The 19,334-nt window shown below is 40.1% G+C and overlaps 1 long non-coding RNA gene across 1 annotated transcript in view; it reads left to right on the forward strand.

The window, feature by feature from the left end:
* Positions 1-18,967, forward strand: part of LOC117958548 — a 25,919-nt gene extending 6,952 nt beyond the window's left edge. The window contains exons 2-3 of the long non-coding RNA XR_004659752.1: positions 7,393-7,404; positions 18,958-18,967. This is a non-coding gene — a long non-coding RNA (uncharacterized LOC117958548). The remainder of the gene's footprint in view (positions 1-7,392; positions 7,405-18,957) is intronic.
* Positions 18,968-19,334: the final 367 nt, after the last annotated feature.

A 19,334-nucleotide genomic window follows, 5' to 3' on the forward strand; every position in this document is an offset into this window, starting at 1 on the left:
GTGTGTGTGTGTGTGTGTGTGTGTGTGTGTGTGTGTGTGTGTGTGTGTGTGTGTGTGTGTGTGTGCGTGTGTGTTTGTTTGCACATGAGTGATGAAGAATAGAAAAGCTGCTGACTGATATGGATCAAGGCTAAGACCTCATTCATTTCCACCTCCCACTCTGATATTTGGCCAGAACTTCTGCCCCCCTCCCAACACACATACACACAAAATCATGCACAAGTTGACATGAGCACCCAAATCCATACACGGACACAAATCTATACGTATGCATTTTGTCCATAAAGCACACACACATTTATGTATGCTCAGAATCCATGAATGTCAATACATACATTACATTGAAAGGAGGGGGAAAAGCTCCAAGTAAAATTCTCTGAAAAGCACATTCATTTATTTTCACTTGGTATATGGGTGTGTGTTTGTGTGTGTGTTTGTCTGTTGTGTGCATGGATGCGTGCGGTCAACCAAGGCCCCATACATCATGCCAGTCATAGAAAGTTATGAAGCAGCCTAATACCCTGTATGGGCCCTAACACATCAATCTCAAACCCTGACCCTTCACTATAAAACCATTGACCTTTCCAGTGAGCCAATCAAAACCGAGCATCAGCAGAGTGATGAGTGACGCTTCCCACCAGAGTGAAAGTATATAATCAGGGTCAGTAAAAAAAAAAACAGTGCTGCATTGGAGCTCATGGATCATGAAAGTGTGTGTTTTTCTGTGTATGCATGCACGTGTGAGTGTGTGTGTGTGTGTGTGTGTGTCTGTGTGTGTGTCCTGCAGGCATGGTTTATCCAATCACTTGCCATCAGTGTTTCTGTCAGTCTGCCAAGAAAAGCCCTCAACGGTGCCATTGTCTTTATAGCTGGCCAAAGACAGGCACACACACACACACAGACACACACACCACTCAAATCCATCTTCCCCCCTATTTTGTTTGTGAACAGTGAGAGGAACATTTGCTGCAAATGCACAAACATTTAGACACACATTTATGTACCAGACTTAAATGTTGAGCTTTGTTGATATGATTCTTGAAACACTTAGCATTCACTTTTGTGTCATGGCAATTTTCAGAATCTTAGAAAAGGTCTAGCATATAAAGCATGTTCAAAATATTCATGTGACATTTATAGTTTTGAACACTCGCCCTAAGTGCCTGAAAGGCTTGTTGCATGCTGAAAAACATTAGCCCTGACTGTAAAAAAATAGTCTAATATAGTATATATTGTTATATAATAGACTATTTTAATTCTACAAATGGTTGCCCCTTAGTAACCTGCTCTATTATAAAAACATCATTAACTGTCTTTCAATGAAGTCATTAAAGCCTGTGAGGTGCCACTTAAAACAAACCTAAAATGGATTTTAAATTGCCCTGCAGTTGTATACCTTATTTGAATCACCAGTGCCAACTTCATTTTTTATAATGATTTATTTCTGTGTGTGCAGCCCACAGTGTTTCTGGTACTTCTTGCCATGGTAGGCCTGGTGCTTCCTCCTCGACCCATGGAGAAAAAAAGATCCTCTTGTTCTCCTTTTACTCATCCATCTCTCGCTGGTCTCTGTAACACTCCCCTAGAGGCACGCTGTGTTGTCCGTGTGCTGCAAGCATTTAGGGATGAAAGTGAGAAGGAGATCATGTGTGGCTTGATACTGCAGGCGTTCTACATGTGGAATATCGCACTCACATACAAGTGAACAGATGTGCTGATGATGTTGTTGTTTGACTACACAGCTCCAGGGAACATATAGACCTTCCAGAAATAATCAGTCTACATATGCTGCAGCGCACTTCATTAAAAGTTACTGTTACGAGTTCTGAGTTTTAATCCAGGTTCCAATTTTGTCTCAATCCTTTTGCACATATTTCCTTTTTTATGTTAGCTCTGTTTTTTGCGGTTATATGTTTTATATTTAAGTATTTCTATGTCTGGAATGGAATGAATGAGCTTCTTTCGGTCAAGATCTATAGTCGTTGTAACTCCAAAGTCTGGTCTCAGAGAAAGGGTTTATGACTACTATTTGCCTCTGGCATTTTCAGAAATGTTGACATTTTGACATACAGTGTTAAGGGATATTACTAAAACAGTATTCAACCATGCAATGTGAGCTGGTGTTTCAATACCATCTGCAAATCACATATTTATATTTGGTGGTTGACGCTGTTCCATTTCAAACAAATGCTCCACCAAATAGCGACAGACAATACAGCTTTATTATATGGAAGAAACCGGAGATGTCAGATTGCACAGCAAGCATTTGTCTGATGGTGCATTAATTCATAGGTTAAGAAATATCACAGGACCACAACTTTGTGATCAGGTTTGTGCTCAGATAGACCTAAGTCGCTGGTGAATAATAAAAAAAAACATCTACGTTACACATATGGTAGTATAGTCTGGATTGACGACGGTTCATTTACCGAATAGTTCCGGCGCCGCTGGAAGTTACCGCTGATGCCAAACACTTTCCTCTTTCTTTGTGTTTAATTGAAACTCCCGTCACATCAAGGAACATTAACTGAAACAACGGTTCATGCTGAAAATGTCAAGGTTTGAAGAAAATGTGGATTGTTCAACAAGGCAGGCTTGTTTGGCTTGTTCGTGGAATGATTGTAAAGAGTTACAAAGAATATGTTTGCGTCATTTAGCCTCTAACTGGGACATTTTTACACCCATTGGCGGGGATTTGCCATGGACAAAGACACACTGTAATAGACTTGTAAGAGCAAATTACTTTTAACTATGTGTCCAGCTATTTAAATAGCTCACATTACTGTATTCTGTATTATTAATGTTGTATGTGGCTTTTTCTTCTAACCCTTTCTAACCCTTTCCCTCCGGTGATAAAATTAATAGAGCAGAGGCAGGTATATGCAGACCAGAAAGAGGGAAATGCCATACATCCCACCCAGTAAATCCCACCCTGAATGTAGTTCTGGATTCATTATTAACACAGTAGAGTGTCTGCCAGTGGTCCTTCATGTGTTAAACATTTGGTATAATGTTACGTGTTGTTAACGAATGGTAGCTAGACTTTGCTTTCAGGAGTGGTTTTGATATCTGTGAGACCAGAACAGCCCCACCCCACCCCTCTTATGTGGTTTGCTCTGCTATTGGCTTTTCCTTTAGCTTTTCTTCTCAAGTCCTAATGTTCCACAAGGTCACTAGACTGTATCATGCTAATATCCGTTTTTCTTATTCGGAAAGCAAGAAGCCACATAGTCCTACCATTTTTTTCAAACACGCTGCAATGTTTGATGGCCATAAATACTCCAAAAGACCACTGGTCCACAATATGTTCATTTCCTGCCGCCACTTCTTTGAGCCAGTTATTGTAGCTTGACAAGCTCCTTCACTCATATTTAACAGCCCAGGAATAAAATTATACTACCCATATTCCTAAAGGCTTATAGATGCCATTCTCAAAGTGGCACAACATAAATCAGCCAGGGGCGAGAAGAGCCTTTGGGAGGGACAGAGTGAAAAGAAAGGGACAGAATAGATCAGAACACAGTAGTAGTTTGGGTTTTGAGATTTTGGTCTGTGAGATTTCTGCCTCCACCCTGAAAGAATGGAGGTGAATGGGGTTTTGTTTGTGGCGCTTACAACACTAAATAATAATATTACAGATGGTCAATGGCAGCATTGTATTTCCTGAAAGAATATCCTGATTACATAGGAAAATCCAACAACCTTGCTAGTTTTTTAAAACTTTCAGTTTGAGAAATAGTCCCTGTTGGCATTTACCACGAGAGGTGAATGAGGAAACATGTTGTTGCAATTTGCGTAATCTGACCCATTAAAGCCACCTCATTAATTAGTGCTTTATTAAAAGGAGGAGCACTGTAAAGGTCAACCCATTAAAATGCAGTGCATAAATATTATGACAGTGACACACTGTTTATGCTCTATACTCCAGCACATTGTATTTGAAAGGAAATGATGACTTTGACAGTAAAGTACTGAGTTCATCCATATTGTTCCCATCCAGATGTGTGAACATATTGTTGTCTAGATGATGATCAGTGATTGTATGCACACACTAAACGCTATTCTTTCTTGATGCTGCTCTCCTGCTCTCCCTCCCCTCCTTTTTTTCTCTGTGTAGAGTGATTTATCTCCTCTATATGTCTCCTCTCTCTCTTTCCTTCCTTCATTAATTACACTGATTCTCTTCTCCTTCTATCTCTGAGACTGGATCATTATTTACTACCACAATCCCTCTTCTCTTATTTCTCTTTATTCATCACACAGCCATTCCATGGTATGCATGTTGCACAGTCTCTAATTTGTCTTTTTTCCCACTGGCTCTTATTTCTCTTAACCACTCTTTTCCTCTCAACGACCCTCTTTGCAACCTGTATTCTCTCCATCTCACCACCCATCTGCCTTTCCTTCCCCTCCTCCCTAAAATTCAAATCATCCACCCTTGAATCCTCTCTCTGTTCCACCCTGTCTCTATTTTGTCAGTAACGGTTTCTTAAACTGTTAATTGATTTGTATCAAAGATGGTTATTTTGCACACAAACATTGTAGTGCATGCATAACAATTGAAAACCAATGAGAAATGATGATGATTATGAAAAGAAGGAAGAGAAAGAGGTGAAAAGAAAGAGAGGTTAAAGAGAGGAAAAAAGAGATGAAGGGTGATTGACAAGGGGAGAGAATAGAGGGGAGAGAAATATGCGTGAAGGATGCAAGAATAATTGAAAAGAGTAATAAAGGACTGGATGGGTGGCATGATTGATTGAGGAAGGAAGGAAGGAAGGGAGGAAGGAAGAGTAAGGAACTGGGTTGTTGCTGATGATTGTCACTCCTCTGGAGCTGCATTGATTGTAAGTCGCTCTGAATAAGGGCATTAGCTAAAAGCCTGTGTCGGTAAATTATGAGGGGAGAAATAAGAAGACGGGGCAGCATCTCATAAATTGAGAAGCAGGGCATCATTTAAATACAATGCTCAGAATGAACATGGATGGACGGATGAGGCTGTAGAGTGTAATTAGGCATTAGAAGCATATGGCATGGTAAGATTGATTGCCTAAAACTGAAAAAGATAACTACTGCAATTTAAACATGTCTGCAAGGTCCTATAATGTTCCGATTATTGTAAATGCTGCATGGCTCTGACTCACAGAATACATGACATAAATGAATCTATCTCTATTCTGTTCAATTTACATGTGCTGTGCCCACAATGTGCAGCCTTGTACTGTGAGTGGGTTAATTTAGCACTAATTATGAACAACACAACATTTGGACTTCGTGGTTCATATTTTCTTTGTGAAGTTAGCGTAAAATGTGCCCACACCATATAATAGTCCATAAAGCCCACTTTTGATAACCAGTTAAATTGACAAATTCTCTAAATGAAATTATAAACGTGCAATGTAAAATTAAATTTCTGTATTTTAACATAAGATGGCCTCACTTCCTAACTTGACATCCTCATAGCATTCCATTTATTATTATTATTATTATTATTATTATTATTATTATTATTATTATTATTATTATTATTATTATTATTATTATTGTGTCTCATCCCAGTCACAAAGTGGCACAGTGAAACATTATTCACATGTCGGTGAAGCCTCTTGGCATCATGAATATTGGGTCATGCACTTGCTAGCTGTGGCATTTCTTTGGCTAGACTGACACAAGAGGAAAGCTCTATTACTGTAACATAGGTTTTATGCAGCAGAGCAGGGTTATATAAACTGAAATGTATCAATATCACAGATTTGTGTGTCAAAATGCAGTAGAGTTGAAATTTGGATGGAAGTAAAATAATTGATTTTGGTCAGAAATGTTCTTGTTGCAAATTCTGGTGTGAATAAGTCACACCAGAATCATGTTTATGTTACCATGCAAATTTGTGTGTGACTGTGAATGAGTCATGCTTGCCTGTATCAACACAAATGCACGTGCCTATGTGATTTGTGTGTGCAGATATATGCAAACTGCAGTGTTAAAGTGCCCATATTGTGAAATTTATTCTGGGATTTGGGTGTTGTGTTGTGTCTCTGGTTCTTCCTCACACATACAAACTATCCATGCTGTTTTGAGTGAGCTACGGTTTCTGAATGTGTCCTGCCTTCAGTCTCCGGGTGGGCTGTTTTAAATCTGCACGGCTTTCTACATCACTAGCCGAGACAAGGTGGCTAACCGTAGCATGCTAGCTTGTTCTCAATGGCAACTCCCAACAAAGTTAGTACAGAAGTGTGATATCTCACTCTATAGCTAAAACAAAAACCCAAACACACAAGGTGAAACGAGAATCTGAAACAATGTACAGTACAACAATAAAATGGTGTATTTTGAAAATTAAACAATCTCTATTGCGACTAAGTGTGAGTTTATTGTTCACGTGTGTTTATGACAGAGGCCATGCATGTGTGACTGTGAGTGTAAATGGAGTCATTTAAGTATTATACATAAATGGTTTGATGATGAATTGTGTGTGAAGTGTATGCCTGAGGATGCATTTAGACATCCTCAGTGCCACAGCAATCTATCATTGTAATAGGCTGTTTAAATGTGTGTGAGTCTGCATGTGTGTAGTGGAGGTTTGAGTCCTCATCGAGTTTTTGTGCAAGTCTGTGGCTGCCTAATTCTGTGTAATGGTAATATTTCAGAATTTATATAAACATGTTGTCCTCATTGAAATGATCATCATCATCAAAGTCATCAATCAGCAGTCAGAAACTTCAGGGGTCAAATTGGACAAAGCTTAATTTTATAATTATATATTTAACATTGTTAAGCTGGTAATAACTGTCCCAATTTTGCTTGTGAAATTGTGAAATCAGTTTAATACATTATGAAGACAATCAACAAGTTATTGGACAATTCGTTGTTTTGAAACACAAAGCAAACTCAAGCGTGTTCCACTGAGAGCATGGTAGGTTTACCACCATAGCATCTACCTACAACTCCACAGATGTTGCTTACAAGGATTTGAATGTCACAGGATATTAGAGCTATGTGAAGACATTATGATAATTAAACACTTGTTATCTCAGTTGGTATCTCTCCTTTGTATGTGTTTCTGCTTAGACAGTCATCCAGTTCCAAATTAGCACAGCATCTTAATAGGTCAACAATAAAATCCAAATCTTTTGACTATTTACGGTAGAAAAACCGGGCCTTCCAGAAAACCTCCTGGGGAATGTGTCTGGGTCCTGGTGCTTTTTGCTACCCATGTGTTTTCCTGATTCCGAACAAAATTCTAAATGCAACAGTGTTGTTTTTGCCCCCATTTATCATGAGCTGAACTCAAAGATCTAAGACTTTTTCTATGTACACAAAAGGCTTATTTCACTCAAATATTGTTCACAAATCTGTCTAAATGTCAGTGAACACTTATGCAGAGCTGGCGTTAAGGTTAGAGTTATGGTTCATCCGTGAAGAGACCACCTCGCCACAGCGCCAGGAACAGAGGGGATTACTCTCAAGTTTATACATACACATTTAGTTCAGGGTCCATCTATCAAAGGTGTAGTAAGCGATACTTTGTGAAGATTGCTGATTTTTAAACTCAACTGCCAAACAAACATAACCCCCAACCCCTTCAGAATCTCCGTACCCCCAGATTCATGTACTCACATTTCCATAGCAACTACTTAAATAAACTTACTGTTCTCTTTGCTGACTAAATATGGCAATGTCGATAATAACTCACGTTAGGTTGTGGATTAGCAAACTGTCACTAAAGGCAACCAGTTGGGAGCAGGCATAACAAACAATACCAAGTTAAATTGACCTATTGAAAACAGCAAACAGTGAAACAGCAAAACTTACATTATTACTAACTTGTCCATAATGATAAGAGCCCTCATCAGTTTACATTCCTTTTAAATGACTGAGGTTTGTGCAACGTTGAAAAGCTGCACAATGTTGAGCCAATGTTATCAAGGCTCTTTCTCCTTTCCCGGTCACACAACATCTACCCAATCACCATCACTTGCTTAAATGTGCCTCCTATTGCTGATTGTCTGGAATGGTGTTGTTTTACTTGTGCGTACCTTCCTTTTCTTTTTTTTGCATTTACACAGCCAGGGTTTGTGTAGGAACACCAGATTTCTTTTCAATGCACATGGAAAATAGAGAGCTAGTATATTGATATTAGAAAGCATATTGGATTAACGTTGCTTACTATACCTTTAGATCCAGATGTTTATAACACAGAAAAAATCTGTGTCAATCATCTTCAACCTAAAACAAGTTTCCTATTTACTTACATGAAGTACTTGTGATTTTGCACGTCATTTTTATTCATGCACCTACTTTATCAAGCCCTGTCCTGTGTTGCAGTCTTGCAATGCATCAACATTTACTAAGTTAATTCCCTGTCATGTCCATTGTATTTGGTGAATGATTGATTTATGTTAAAATTTTGACAGACACTGACTGAGTTGGGCACACAAGCACTTCTGTACGCAGCAGGCAGTGACATAGTGTTCCCTTTGTACTGGGTTGATTGCTCTGCAACCTACCTACTCTTCATTATGGACCTATAGTAATGTGTTATGATTACAATTAACCACGTAGCTGCTAACTCGCCAGTGCTTTTGCAAAGTTTAGCTACAAGTCACGTATACAGCCATTTTTAATTCATGCTTTACTTACGAATTTTTTTTTTCACAATTCAAGGCAACCTTAACTTTCTATCCAGTATTATTCACTATGCATAATAATAATAATAACTAAATATACACTATGTAAATCAATAGCCAATTTAAAACTTTTGCAATACATCACACTTAATATCATGTTTGCATTCTTTTTGTCTTTTTTGGCTGGCGTCCCCCTTAGTGACAGGGTGAGAAGCTCAGTCATCCGAGAGGAGCTCGGAGTAGAGCCGCTGCTCCTTCGCGTCGAAAGGGGCCAGTAGAGCTGGTTCGGGCATCTGGTAAGGATGCCTCCTGGGCACTTTCATAGGGAGGTGTTCCAGGCACGTCTAGTTGTGAGGAGGCCTCGCGGAAGACCCAGGACCAGGTGGGGAGATTACATCTCCCCACCTGGAGCTGGGAGCTCCTACTGGAGCTGGTGCCCCTGTGACCCAATACTGGATAAGCAGATGAAGATGGATGGATGGATGGATGGATGGATGGATTATTTTTGTCAAAGTTACATTATTGCTTCAGGCCAATGCTGAAGAGACAAACAATTTGAAAAGAAATTCATTAGCCTTGGAGCTTACCAAAAAAGGGTATCTTGCCAACCTGGAACTGCATTGGATCAACTATTTGAACCCCACCCTAACCCTGAATGGGCCAATCCATTCTTATAGTGTACAGATGAACATTTGAACTATCGAAACTAACTGTAACACTTATATTTCCCCCATGTAAGCATCCTCATCTTCCTTCCACTCTCAAAACCCCTATTTATCCTCAGTAGAGTAGGATCCATCTTCTCTCTTCCTCACTCAGCAAGCCCCCTGGTGCTCCTCTCATTCTTATTCTTACCTCTTCTTTCACCCTGCATGTTACATCTGTCACTCTTCATTCCCTTTTACTTCTTCCACCCCTTCTCTCGACATGACCTAGTTTCCAGCTGGAGACAACGCAGACATCTGGGCTTCAGCGCACGTGCCAGAGAAGGCATGACACCTCTGCTGGGGGTAGTGTGGGGGGGAATAGGATAGAATGATGCAGATAAGGAGAGCACACAGAGGTGAATTAGGGGTGAGATTTAGTGATTATAGGAGACAGGATGGGAATGGAGAGGAAAAGAAATTTCCTCCGTGGTGAGCAGAGATGAATTCAAGCAAGAGATAGCCCGTTGGCTCAAGGGAGTGAGATAAAGGAGGAGTAAAGATGACACACGTAAAGCCAGCCGTGCTGTAAGACGCAGACAGGCAGCTGGAGTGTAACGGTTATTAGCTACTGGAGTTAGCATGGCTTAGCAGGGTCACAGTGGCCAAGCAGGCTAAGTTGCAGTGTAATCTCTATGTTAACCGGAGATCATGTCATGTACAGCATATGCAGATCAACAGCATGCTGCAACCTACAGTAGCACACACAGACAGACGGAAACACACACACACACACACACACACACACACACACACACACACACACACACACACACACACACACACACACACACAAACACACACATACATCATCATCATCCCTTCATCTCTGCTACATCCTTGCATTGTTTTTCAATTTTTTTTTGAGATACCAAGCTGCCGGGACATAATCTGAATTGAGTAATTCAGAAGTCTTTCTCTCTGCGTGAGTGTATGTAGAAAAACGAGTGCTATTTGTCAACCCTATTGTGCACCCTTATCTGTAACGAGACTGCGAGGCACTGCAAATGCAAAACCTGTACTGGAAGACAGTTTATTATTTGGTTGGAGATAGATTAGGTGTAGTTAAAATAGAATCCTGCAATTCTGGCACAATTCAGATAACAAAAAAACGGATGGTTGCTCCTTTTGCCAAAACCTGATTTAACGTTACAGCAAACATCCATTCTCGTCCTCTTCATACGTTTGCCCTTCTTTTCTCTTATCTTCTTTATTGTCCTATTTTTTCTTATTTTTTCACGCACCTTTTTCTCCCTATGTTACCATCTCCCATTTTATCTCCCTTTGGCTTCCCTTAGTTCACCTACCACTCCTATTCTCTCTTGTGTTGTATCCCATTGTGCTCTCATATTTTCTCTTACTGTATTATATCCTTTCCTTTTCACCTCACCTTCCTTTTATTCATGTTAATCTCCTGTCATTCCTCCATCACATTAGCCTTTCCCCCTCGGGTTATCTCTACTCTTTGATCATGGCTGACCTTAACTCCTACACCCTGACCACTCACTATGGGATAAAATAATATATTATTATTTGGCTTCACTCATTTCCACTAACCTGCTTCTCTTCCCCCGTATTCTTTTTCCCCTTCAGAACTCATCACTCTATCATTGTTAGGACTTTATTTCTATCAGCTTCCTGTCAACTTCTATCTCTCATAGTCCCTCGTTCTCACTTTCCCTTTGAGCACCTTACGTCTTCATACATCCTTCTCTGCAACAGAAGAGGTACAATTGGAGGTGAGGAAAATGTAGGGTCATAAGGGAATTTAAATGCATGTTTGGTATTGTGCTTGTGTGTGTGTGTGTGTGTGTGTGTGTGTGTGTGTGTGTGTGTGTGTGTGTGTGTGTGTGTGTGTGTGTGTGTGTGTGTGTGTGTGTGTGTGTGTGTGTGAGAGAGAGACGCACAGCGTGTAACAGGAAAAGAGGGAGGCAGATTGCCATCTGGTCCCGTTGAAATCAGTTAGACCAAATGCGGACGGTTTCCCTCTAAACCAATATAATCTGGTCATAGTAATGACTTGCTACTTACACCCAAAGAAGCCAAGCCTGGCAGAAGAAGATATTGAGGAACGAACAGTAGCAAGATTCAGAAAAAAAGGGCCCGACATATTTCTACTACCCTGAACAAACTTATGGAGGCAGGGATATACCATATTTTTATATTTAAAACAAAGGTGGAACTTTATTATAAAATAATAATTATGAGTAAAGATTATAGAAACTGGGTAAGGGAACTCAGTCATAATAAAACTCCATGGTCCACAACTCAAAAGGTCACATTTAACGCAAAAGGAAAACATTTATTGCATGGTTAAAAAATAGTGTCATTGAATTATTGATTAGGCATGCAAGCCCAGTTTTTCTTGAAAGTGCTGCCCGTTGCCTGAGCAAGCCCAGCCCGCCAGTGGCTTGTTTAAATTTGGTTGACCAACCACAACAAAGTAGGCCAGTTGACCAATCAGAGCAGACTAGGCTATTTTGGAAGGCGGACCAGGAGCCCGGACAGAGCGTTTCAGGTGGCACTGCAGCAATGGCAGTATGAGAAACAAATTGTGTTTTTCTAACACAAAAGCATGTCAACCTACAGACCCTACAGACCTCCCTACAGACCCTAAAGAACACAAATATGACACAGAAAATTAGTACAATAGGGGCTCTTTAAAATTATGAATGTGCTATTGCACTTTTACAAAAATCGAAAGCATCATAGGGGAACAGACTATAAGTGAGAGTGAGACCCCAAGCACATGCTGATCTCTCCACTGTTTTGGACGCTTTACACCACGTTGAGAGTGAACCTACTGATGTATGAGAAACAAGGAAACGTATCGTCCTTGATCGTTTTAAAAGCGACTGCAATGGTATGAATACCAGTGTTGTCAGTCAGCTATAAAGCTCTGTTACAGCAGCTTTTCCTCACAGCCGTGACAAACTGTTCTCCGATAACTATGTTGCTGTTGTGGTGAAAACTTTCCCAGAAATCACTTTTATAGGAACCGCAGACTTTTGCGTATTTTTCTTATTAATTTAGGAAAGAACTGTTTTGGATTTTTGCGTTACATAGGGGTTGGATGGACATACGCTGGAAAAATAACCTTCCTGACCTGTCAGTCATTGGTATCTTGATCTTACCTTTGGCATGAATTTGCCAAAATCGAACACCACATCGGCCACCTGACTGTTACACATTTTAAAACAAGAAATTATGCCATCCACTCCTTTTTCCAAACACACTCTTACTCAAACTTAATCCAGCTTTATCCCCCTTAACGTCCACCCCGCACTTTCTTTTCTGCCTAAGAATTATATTTGGTTGTAGTAAAATATTCATGTTTCAGTCATAGCACTGGAACCATGAATCATACATCTATAAAACCGGGGAAGCGAAGGGGAAAAGGAAAAGAAAATAAGGGAAGGGAATAGAATAAAGTGGTTAGAAATGAAAAAACGGAAAGGGGAAGGAAGAGAAGAGAATATGCACTGGGAGCCAGACAGTCAAAGGGCAAACAGAGAGAGAAACTAGCAGGTGGATGGACAACAGTTGTTGTTTGTTGTTGTTGATGTTTAAAGGTATTGCATCACCAGAGGTCGGTTTCAGAAAGCAGGTTTAGTGAAAACCCTTAGAAAGGGAGATCCATCAAACCAGAGAGATAGAGGGGTAACTCCAAGTCCTTTCAGAAAGAGAGGTAACTTAACCTCAGAGTCAGTTACTATGGTAATTGAGCCTGTGAAACTAACCTGCTATACTTTATATACATAGACCTTCACCCGGGAGACCGGGTATTGTGTCCCGCATGTAATGCAGCGGTTGTGTTGTTACAAATAATGTGTTTCAAGTTGTCATACTTCCAGAAAAAGCTGCTGCTCCATTTCTGCATCAGTAAATCTGTGATGGATAACATGGTCTATTTAAGAAAGCCATGAATGTAAAATTATATAAATCTACACCTGGCCTGACATAGATTCACCTTTTTCATCCTGGCTTGGCAAATGTGCAAAAAATAAATGGTTGTCTTTCAAATTCCCTCTGCACGCAAAAGGATGGCGTTAAAACCAACCAGAGCAACGTCGGTTGATAGATTAAACTTTTGCACTTCAGAGAGTTGCTAAACTGACCCTAGCTGCAAACGACATTTGCTTCTGCTAGGGTCCGTCTTGATTTCTAGGCTGACGGATTGGTGTAATGTTTGAAAAAAAGCAGTAGGATATTCCATAATCAACCCAGTTTTGTTAAGATACTGTTTTTCAAAGTTACAAGTACCACTGGTGTTTTTATTAAAAGGCAAGAATGAAGAGTTTACATTATATATTTAACCCACAGCAACATAGAATGTCAAGGGTTAGAGAATATGAGGGAAGGAAACAGTGTGTCTCCCACAATAACATTACTCATCTAATTATACATGAAAGGATGACATGTGGCAAAACGGCTCATGTCATTTCTACTTGTAGTCGCTGCATGTGTGTGCTCTTACTGTGAAAATGAAAAGAGGACACGACAGGAGGAAGTGGAGGAGGAGAGAGAAAAATTCCAAAAAGACAACAATACAATCACAATCATACCCCCCCCCCCCCCCCCCCCCCCACACACACACACACACACACACACACACTGTACAAACAGGCAGGTGTAGGCACAGATAGCTAAGGCCGATGTTGTATGTGAATATCCAGCATGTCAAACATTAGTAAAAAGTGTGAGCCAGCAGTTTCTGTTTCCAGAGAAAATTGGTTGCTGATAAAAAATTCAGCACAGGAGCAAACTGTTGGCTAAGTGACAGGAAAACCAAGATTCAGTAGGAGCAAGTATCTCTCAAATTTAACAAAAGGCCTGCGTAAGCCCCTCTGAGACACAAAGAGAGAGAGAGAAGGGGGAGGAAGCTGAAGAGAGAAGGCCAGGTGAAATAGGGCCAGCACTCCTCTTCAACTGATGATGAACTTATGATGGTCCAGCCCCACACACACACACACACACACACACACACACGCACACACACACACACACACAGACACAGACACACCATGAGAACATGAGATGAATGCTGACATACTGTACCTAAAGGCTATGTGCATACCCTGTCCTCTTTTAAGTTAAGTTAAGGCAGATCACAGATACCGCTAACAAAAACATGCATACATAACCAACATTACACATATATTTCCAGAGAGCAAGGTTAAAGGCAATACATCACAGGGTAGAAAATTGCTCCACATCCTAACAGTGTTTAGTCTTCCTGCTTTAGTTTAGCCTTTGGCAAGTGTGTATGTGCAGATTATCTGTTCTATAGAATAAACAGTAGGCTATGTTATACACATGTTTGCATTAATCAAAGTGAATATTTTGAGTTGTGAAAATATGTAAATAAAAAACAATATCTAAGGGCTATACTCTGTCAGCCTCTGACGAGTTGCACGCTTTTAAATTACTACCCCTGCCTCCAAGGGCGGTCTGGCTATCTGGCATACCGGGAACTTTCCCTGTGGGCCAACGTGCCTTTTGGGCCCACCGGGCCTAAACTTTATATTTTTAATTTAAATTTTTTCTTTGTATCTGGCCCATGAACCGACCCATAAAAGTGGTAGGCCTAGATCCGTCGAGCCCTTTGCTTTTTCAATTGACACTGGGCTGGTCCAGAACACTTTAAACAATATCACAGATAAACCATCATCATAGGTTTTTCCAAACACACCCTACTCTCACAATGAAAATGGACTAGTCCTTATTGGTGCGTGGCGCGAAATATACACACACAAACAAAAACGAAGCAAGACAAGTCTAAACGCGAAAATGAAACAAAGTTACAGAAGCGGCTCAAATGAAGAAAAAAAAAAGCGAAAAGACACGATAAGTATTTGTTAACGCTGCCTAAGATGATAAACTTCTTTCCGGCTACTGTTGGGGATAAAGACAGCTACAACACCGTTCAAAGTGCTGAACATCCTGCTACACCCGCAGCTGTGAAGTGGCGCTAGGTGAGGATTACGTTACACAAGACAATGAAGAGGACATCATATATTTAAACAACACCCTCTTTGGAGGAGGTGCAGAGAAACTGCTTGAGAAAAAGAAACAGGCCCTTCAGTCAGACGCTGCCAAATGTGTCAACTTGACAGACATGTTTTCGGCAGTAGCAGGACCTTCATCGGCTCCCGTGGCTGATGATAGTGATGGTGGTGTCGGCGGCAGTGCCATGCCCCTTGCACTTTGCCCCTTGATAAAACTGAGCCAAAAACAAGTGGTGGGCTGTGGATGATAACACTGCAACGATAAAAAAAGTAGGCATGCTATACTGTATGATTGCATTAGTTTAGCTAATTGCACGCGGATCTGAGTCTTCTCTGATGATGTTATCACCATTTTATGATTCATAAGGCTATATTAGCTACCTTTTATTCAACAAAGTAGCCAAAATAAGCACCACCTTAAGGTTCATCAATCCTTAAGCTTATGCATTCGTGTCCTAGTAGCCTAGATAAACGTTGCACACATATGCAAACTTTGTTGTATGCAGACTTTTAGCTTTTTTTGTCTGCATTGGCGCAAAAACTAATGAAAGACCTCTTCAAATTAAAGCCCAGTGCCTCTTCAGTCGTCAAATGATTGTTATCATTTATATATTAAATTATTATTAAATTATATTAAAAAATACTATATATATATATATCACACTGTATACTGTACTGTATACTGTATATACTGAATATATATCTTGTTTTATGATTCATTAGGAGAATAACATTTTATTGTATTAATAAATGGCACTTTTTGAAGTTTTTATTTTGTCAACTCACTGATTCTTGCTCTGTCATTACATGTTACTGTGGACCCAGGACAGCTCCCATGTTACTGTGGACCAAGGACAGCTCCCTTGTTACTGTGGACCAAGGACAGCTCCCTTGTTACTGTGGACCCAAGACAGCTCCCATGTTACCGTGGACTCAGGACAGCTCCCATTTTACTGCAGACCAAGGACAGCTCCCATGTTACTGTGGACCCAGGACAGCTCCCATGTTACTGTGGACCAAGGACAGCTCCCTTGTTACTGTGGACCCAGGACAGCTCCCATGTTACCGTGGACTCAGGACAGCTCCCATTTTACTGCAGACCAAGGACAGCTCCCATGTTACTGTGGACCCAGGATAGGTACCATGGACAGCAGCTGTGACACAGTTTGGTACAGAATGTTAAAAAAATACACTTGAGCTGAGCAGGAAAGCAGGAGGGTTTGCTTTATGTATGTCAACATTACAGTATCTAATCCTAGCAAAGAAATGTACTTGTCTATTTGTCTTCTATTTGCTGCCTCTTAGTAAGTCACCAGTTTGTAAGATAAGCTACTTCTTGTAGTTTGATTTTGGCATTTTACAGATATCGTTCCTCTTTTTACCTGAGCCTTTGTCTGTGTGCAATATTATGTGCAATATTATAGGATTCAGTTACGTGTATGGAAACAATAACAGAGCATCATAGTCTTATAATATTTTAAAATAAATATTGTCTGCGGTAGTCCATGTTGCTTACGCTGCTCGAACTTTTGCGACTCAGTTCTGATGACAAAAAGAGAAGTTGGCAGGACTGTCCCAGCTGAGAGAGCCAATCCTCCTCCAATTACCCCGCTGCCTAACTTCAACGAATTGCTCTAACACAAAGGAGCAGAGCGGCCCTCTTTTTCTGTACTTCTGTAAGTCTTCACCAGAGAGCTCACTTATGGTAAGAGAGCAACGGAAGTAAGGATGTGTTAAAGTGGAACAGAATCCATCTGAGAAAGCTGAGGCTTCATGAAAGGTAGTCCCATGTGGTTCCTCTCGTTCAGTCATGCCGTGGAAAAATCTCTCAGCAGACGCTGAAAAATCCCACTTTTTGTAACTAAAATGAGACAAGTTGCACTAAACCAATGCCTATATCCATTGCAACTATTTTAGGGGGTTCGGAGGTGATTTCTACTTTTTCTTAAAGATACATATGGAGAGTATTTTTAAGCTGATTGTCAAAAAACATAAACTCTTTTACCAAACATGGAAAATAGGCAATGGTTTAGGTAATTCTAAACACCCCGTACCTAATTGTTGTCCATGTAATGAGGCGTATAGTACACACTGGTTTATGGATGACAGTGTTTAAATTTGAAAATGATACAATTAGAGCATATTAGAGAAGATAACCCTCTTAAATTTAGAAGAGTGAGCCATGGCTCAGTCAAAGGAAAGACAAAATGTTTTATAATGACTTAGCACAGTAGCTTCTGGCACACCTCTGTAAATGTTGTGGTCTTATCTCTTTCTGCTGCTCCAATCTATTCAAGCAGCTGAAGTATGGACATCTGACCTCGACCCGATCACAGCTTCCCAGATCTAAATGAATTATAGATGCTGAAATGTCACATTGATTTAGTAACTGGCAGATGAGATGGTGGTCCTGAGTCATAAAGCTGTAATGAGGGAAATGTTTTAGACCTTTCACTCACACTAGTTTCTGTTCACAAGCTTAATGTAGGAGTGTTAAATAGTGTGAAATTTTGGCAGTGCAGATCTTGATCTTACTATGATGAAACCTCAATTGCATAACATAGTGTGAAAATGAAAAGATAAAGGTGAGAAGAAAGAGAGAACTGCTTAATATAAAGTTATTGCGATAAGGCAGGTAAGGATAAATATCTTGCATGAAGACATTATATATAATTGAATTTCTGAGTATTTCACAGGAGTCTTTCATACATGCCAGTGTCCTTGCTTTCTACCTTTTATTTTCCTTTTCCACTAACATGTCCGTAGGGATAAGTTTGAGCAGAGATGGTGATTTTCCTTCCCCTCTATAGTAAGATGGAGGTGGGAAAGGAAGGAGAGGACACTTGGGCCTAAGAGCTGAAGTAGCAATGTCTGCCACAAAATATGTATGTATAATATTCCTTCATATCACTTTCTTTGCCTGTGTCTTTTCTCTCTCAGCATATTTTATTTAAAGCGCTCACCCACCAGAAGGACATTTTTTTTCCACTGCTCTCCGCTTTCGCAGTGTGACCACAGCAAGAATAGTTTTTCACAACTTGAATTTAATTTGGTGGTTTTAAAAGATAATAACACAAGTGATTTCATGAGTTTGTGCCAACTGTCCTTCAGGCTATTGTTCCTAATGGACAGTTGGAGAAACAGTTAACGATGATAAAAACTAATAGTAACTGCAGATTAAAGGATTCATTTTCCTCCCCGAGAAAGAAGCAATTTACTTTATTCATTCCTGTGCAGTAGGAAAAACAATTTCCACGGGGCAGCGAGATTTGTAATGTTTCATTTGAATTCCATTGTGTTTCAGCTAAGTGGTTTACACTAGTGCTGCTTTATATCAAAATGATGTTTTTTCTGAATCACCTGCCAGTCACAGGAAAACATGAAATTCTAAGCCAAGGAGCAATTCATCAGAAGCGTGTTGCTTTTTTGTTGGTTTCCTAATTTATTCTAGGTTTTCTTTAAATTGTGGTATGCGAAACACAACACAACTTCCTAATGGACACGTCAATTACACCCTTAATCCATTTAATTAAAAAAACACACACATGCCCAAGACAAATATAAAACTGCCTTTTTTATGAATGTGATGCTAATGACCATTAAGAAATACAGCATTGCTAGCAACTGGGATCACTCTGAATGTCGTGCTGGTACAGATTGTGTAAAGGGGCAAAGCAAAGGGGGCTAAGACGATACCGAGGGGTAGGAGGTAATGTGTATGACATGTCATGGGGTCTGATATACAGATCATTAAGACCAGTCTGTAAACACAAGGAGAGAAAACGGCTGCGATGATAATGTTTTTTTTTGTATCACTCACACAATGACGTACAACTTTCATGACCACACAAACAAACAGGAACTCACACACAAACAAGTCCTAGATCATAGACTAGATGATTTATTTCTCCATGCATTGTCTCCGACCCACTTCCTGTCCCATAAAAGGGGAGAGTGTTGGACACCCAGCAATCGGACGTGTCCACTGTGGTAAAATA

Source organism: Etheostoma cragini, chromosome 15, assembly GCF_013103735.1.
Source record: "Etheostoma cragini isolate CJK2018 chromosome 15, CSU_Ecrag_1.0, whole genome shotgun sequence".
Taxonomy (NCBI): domain Eukaryota; kingdom Metazoa; phylum Chordata; class Actinopteri; order Perciformes; family Percidae; genus Etheostoma; species Etheostoma cragini.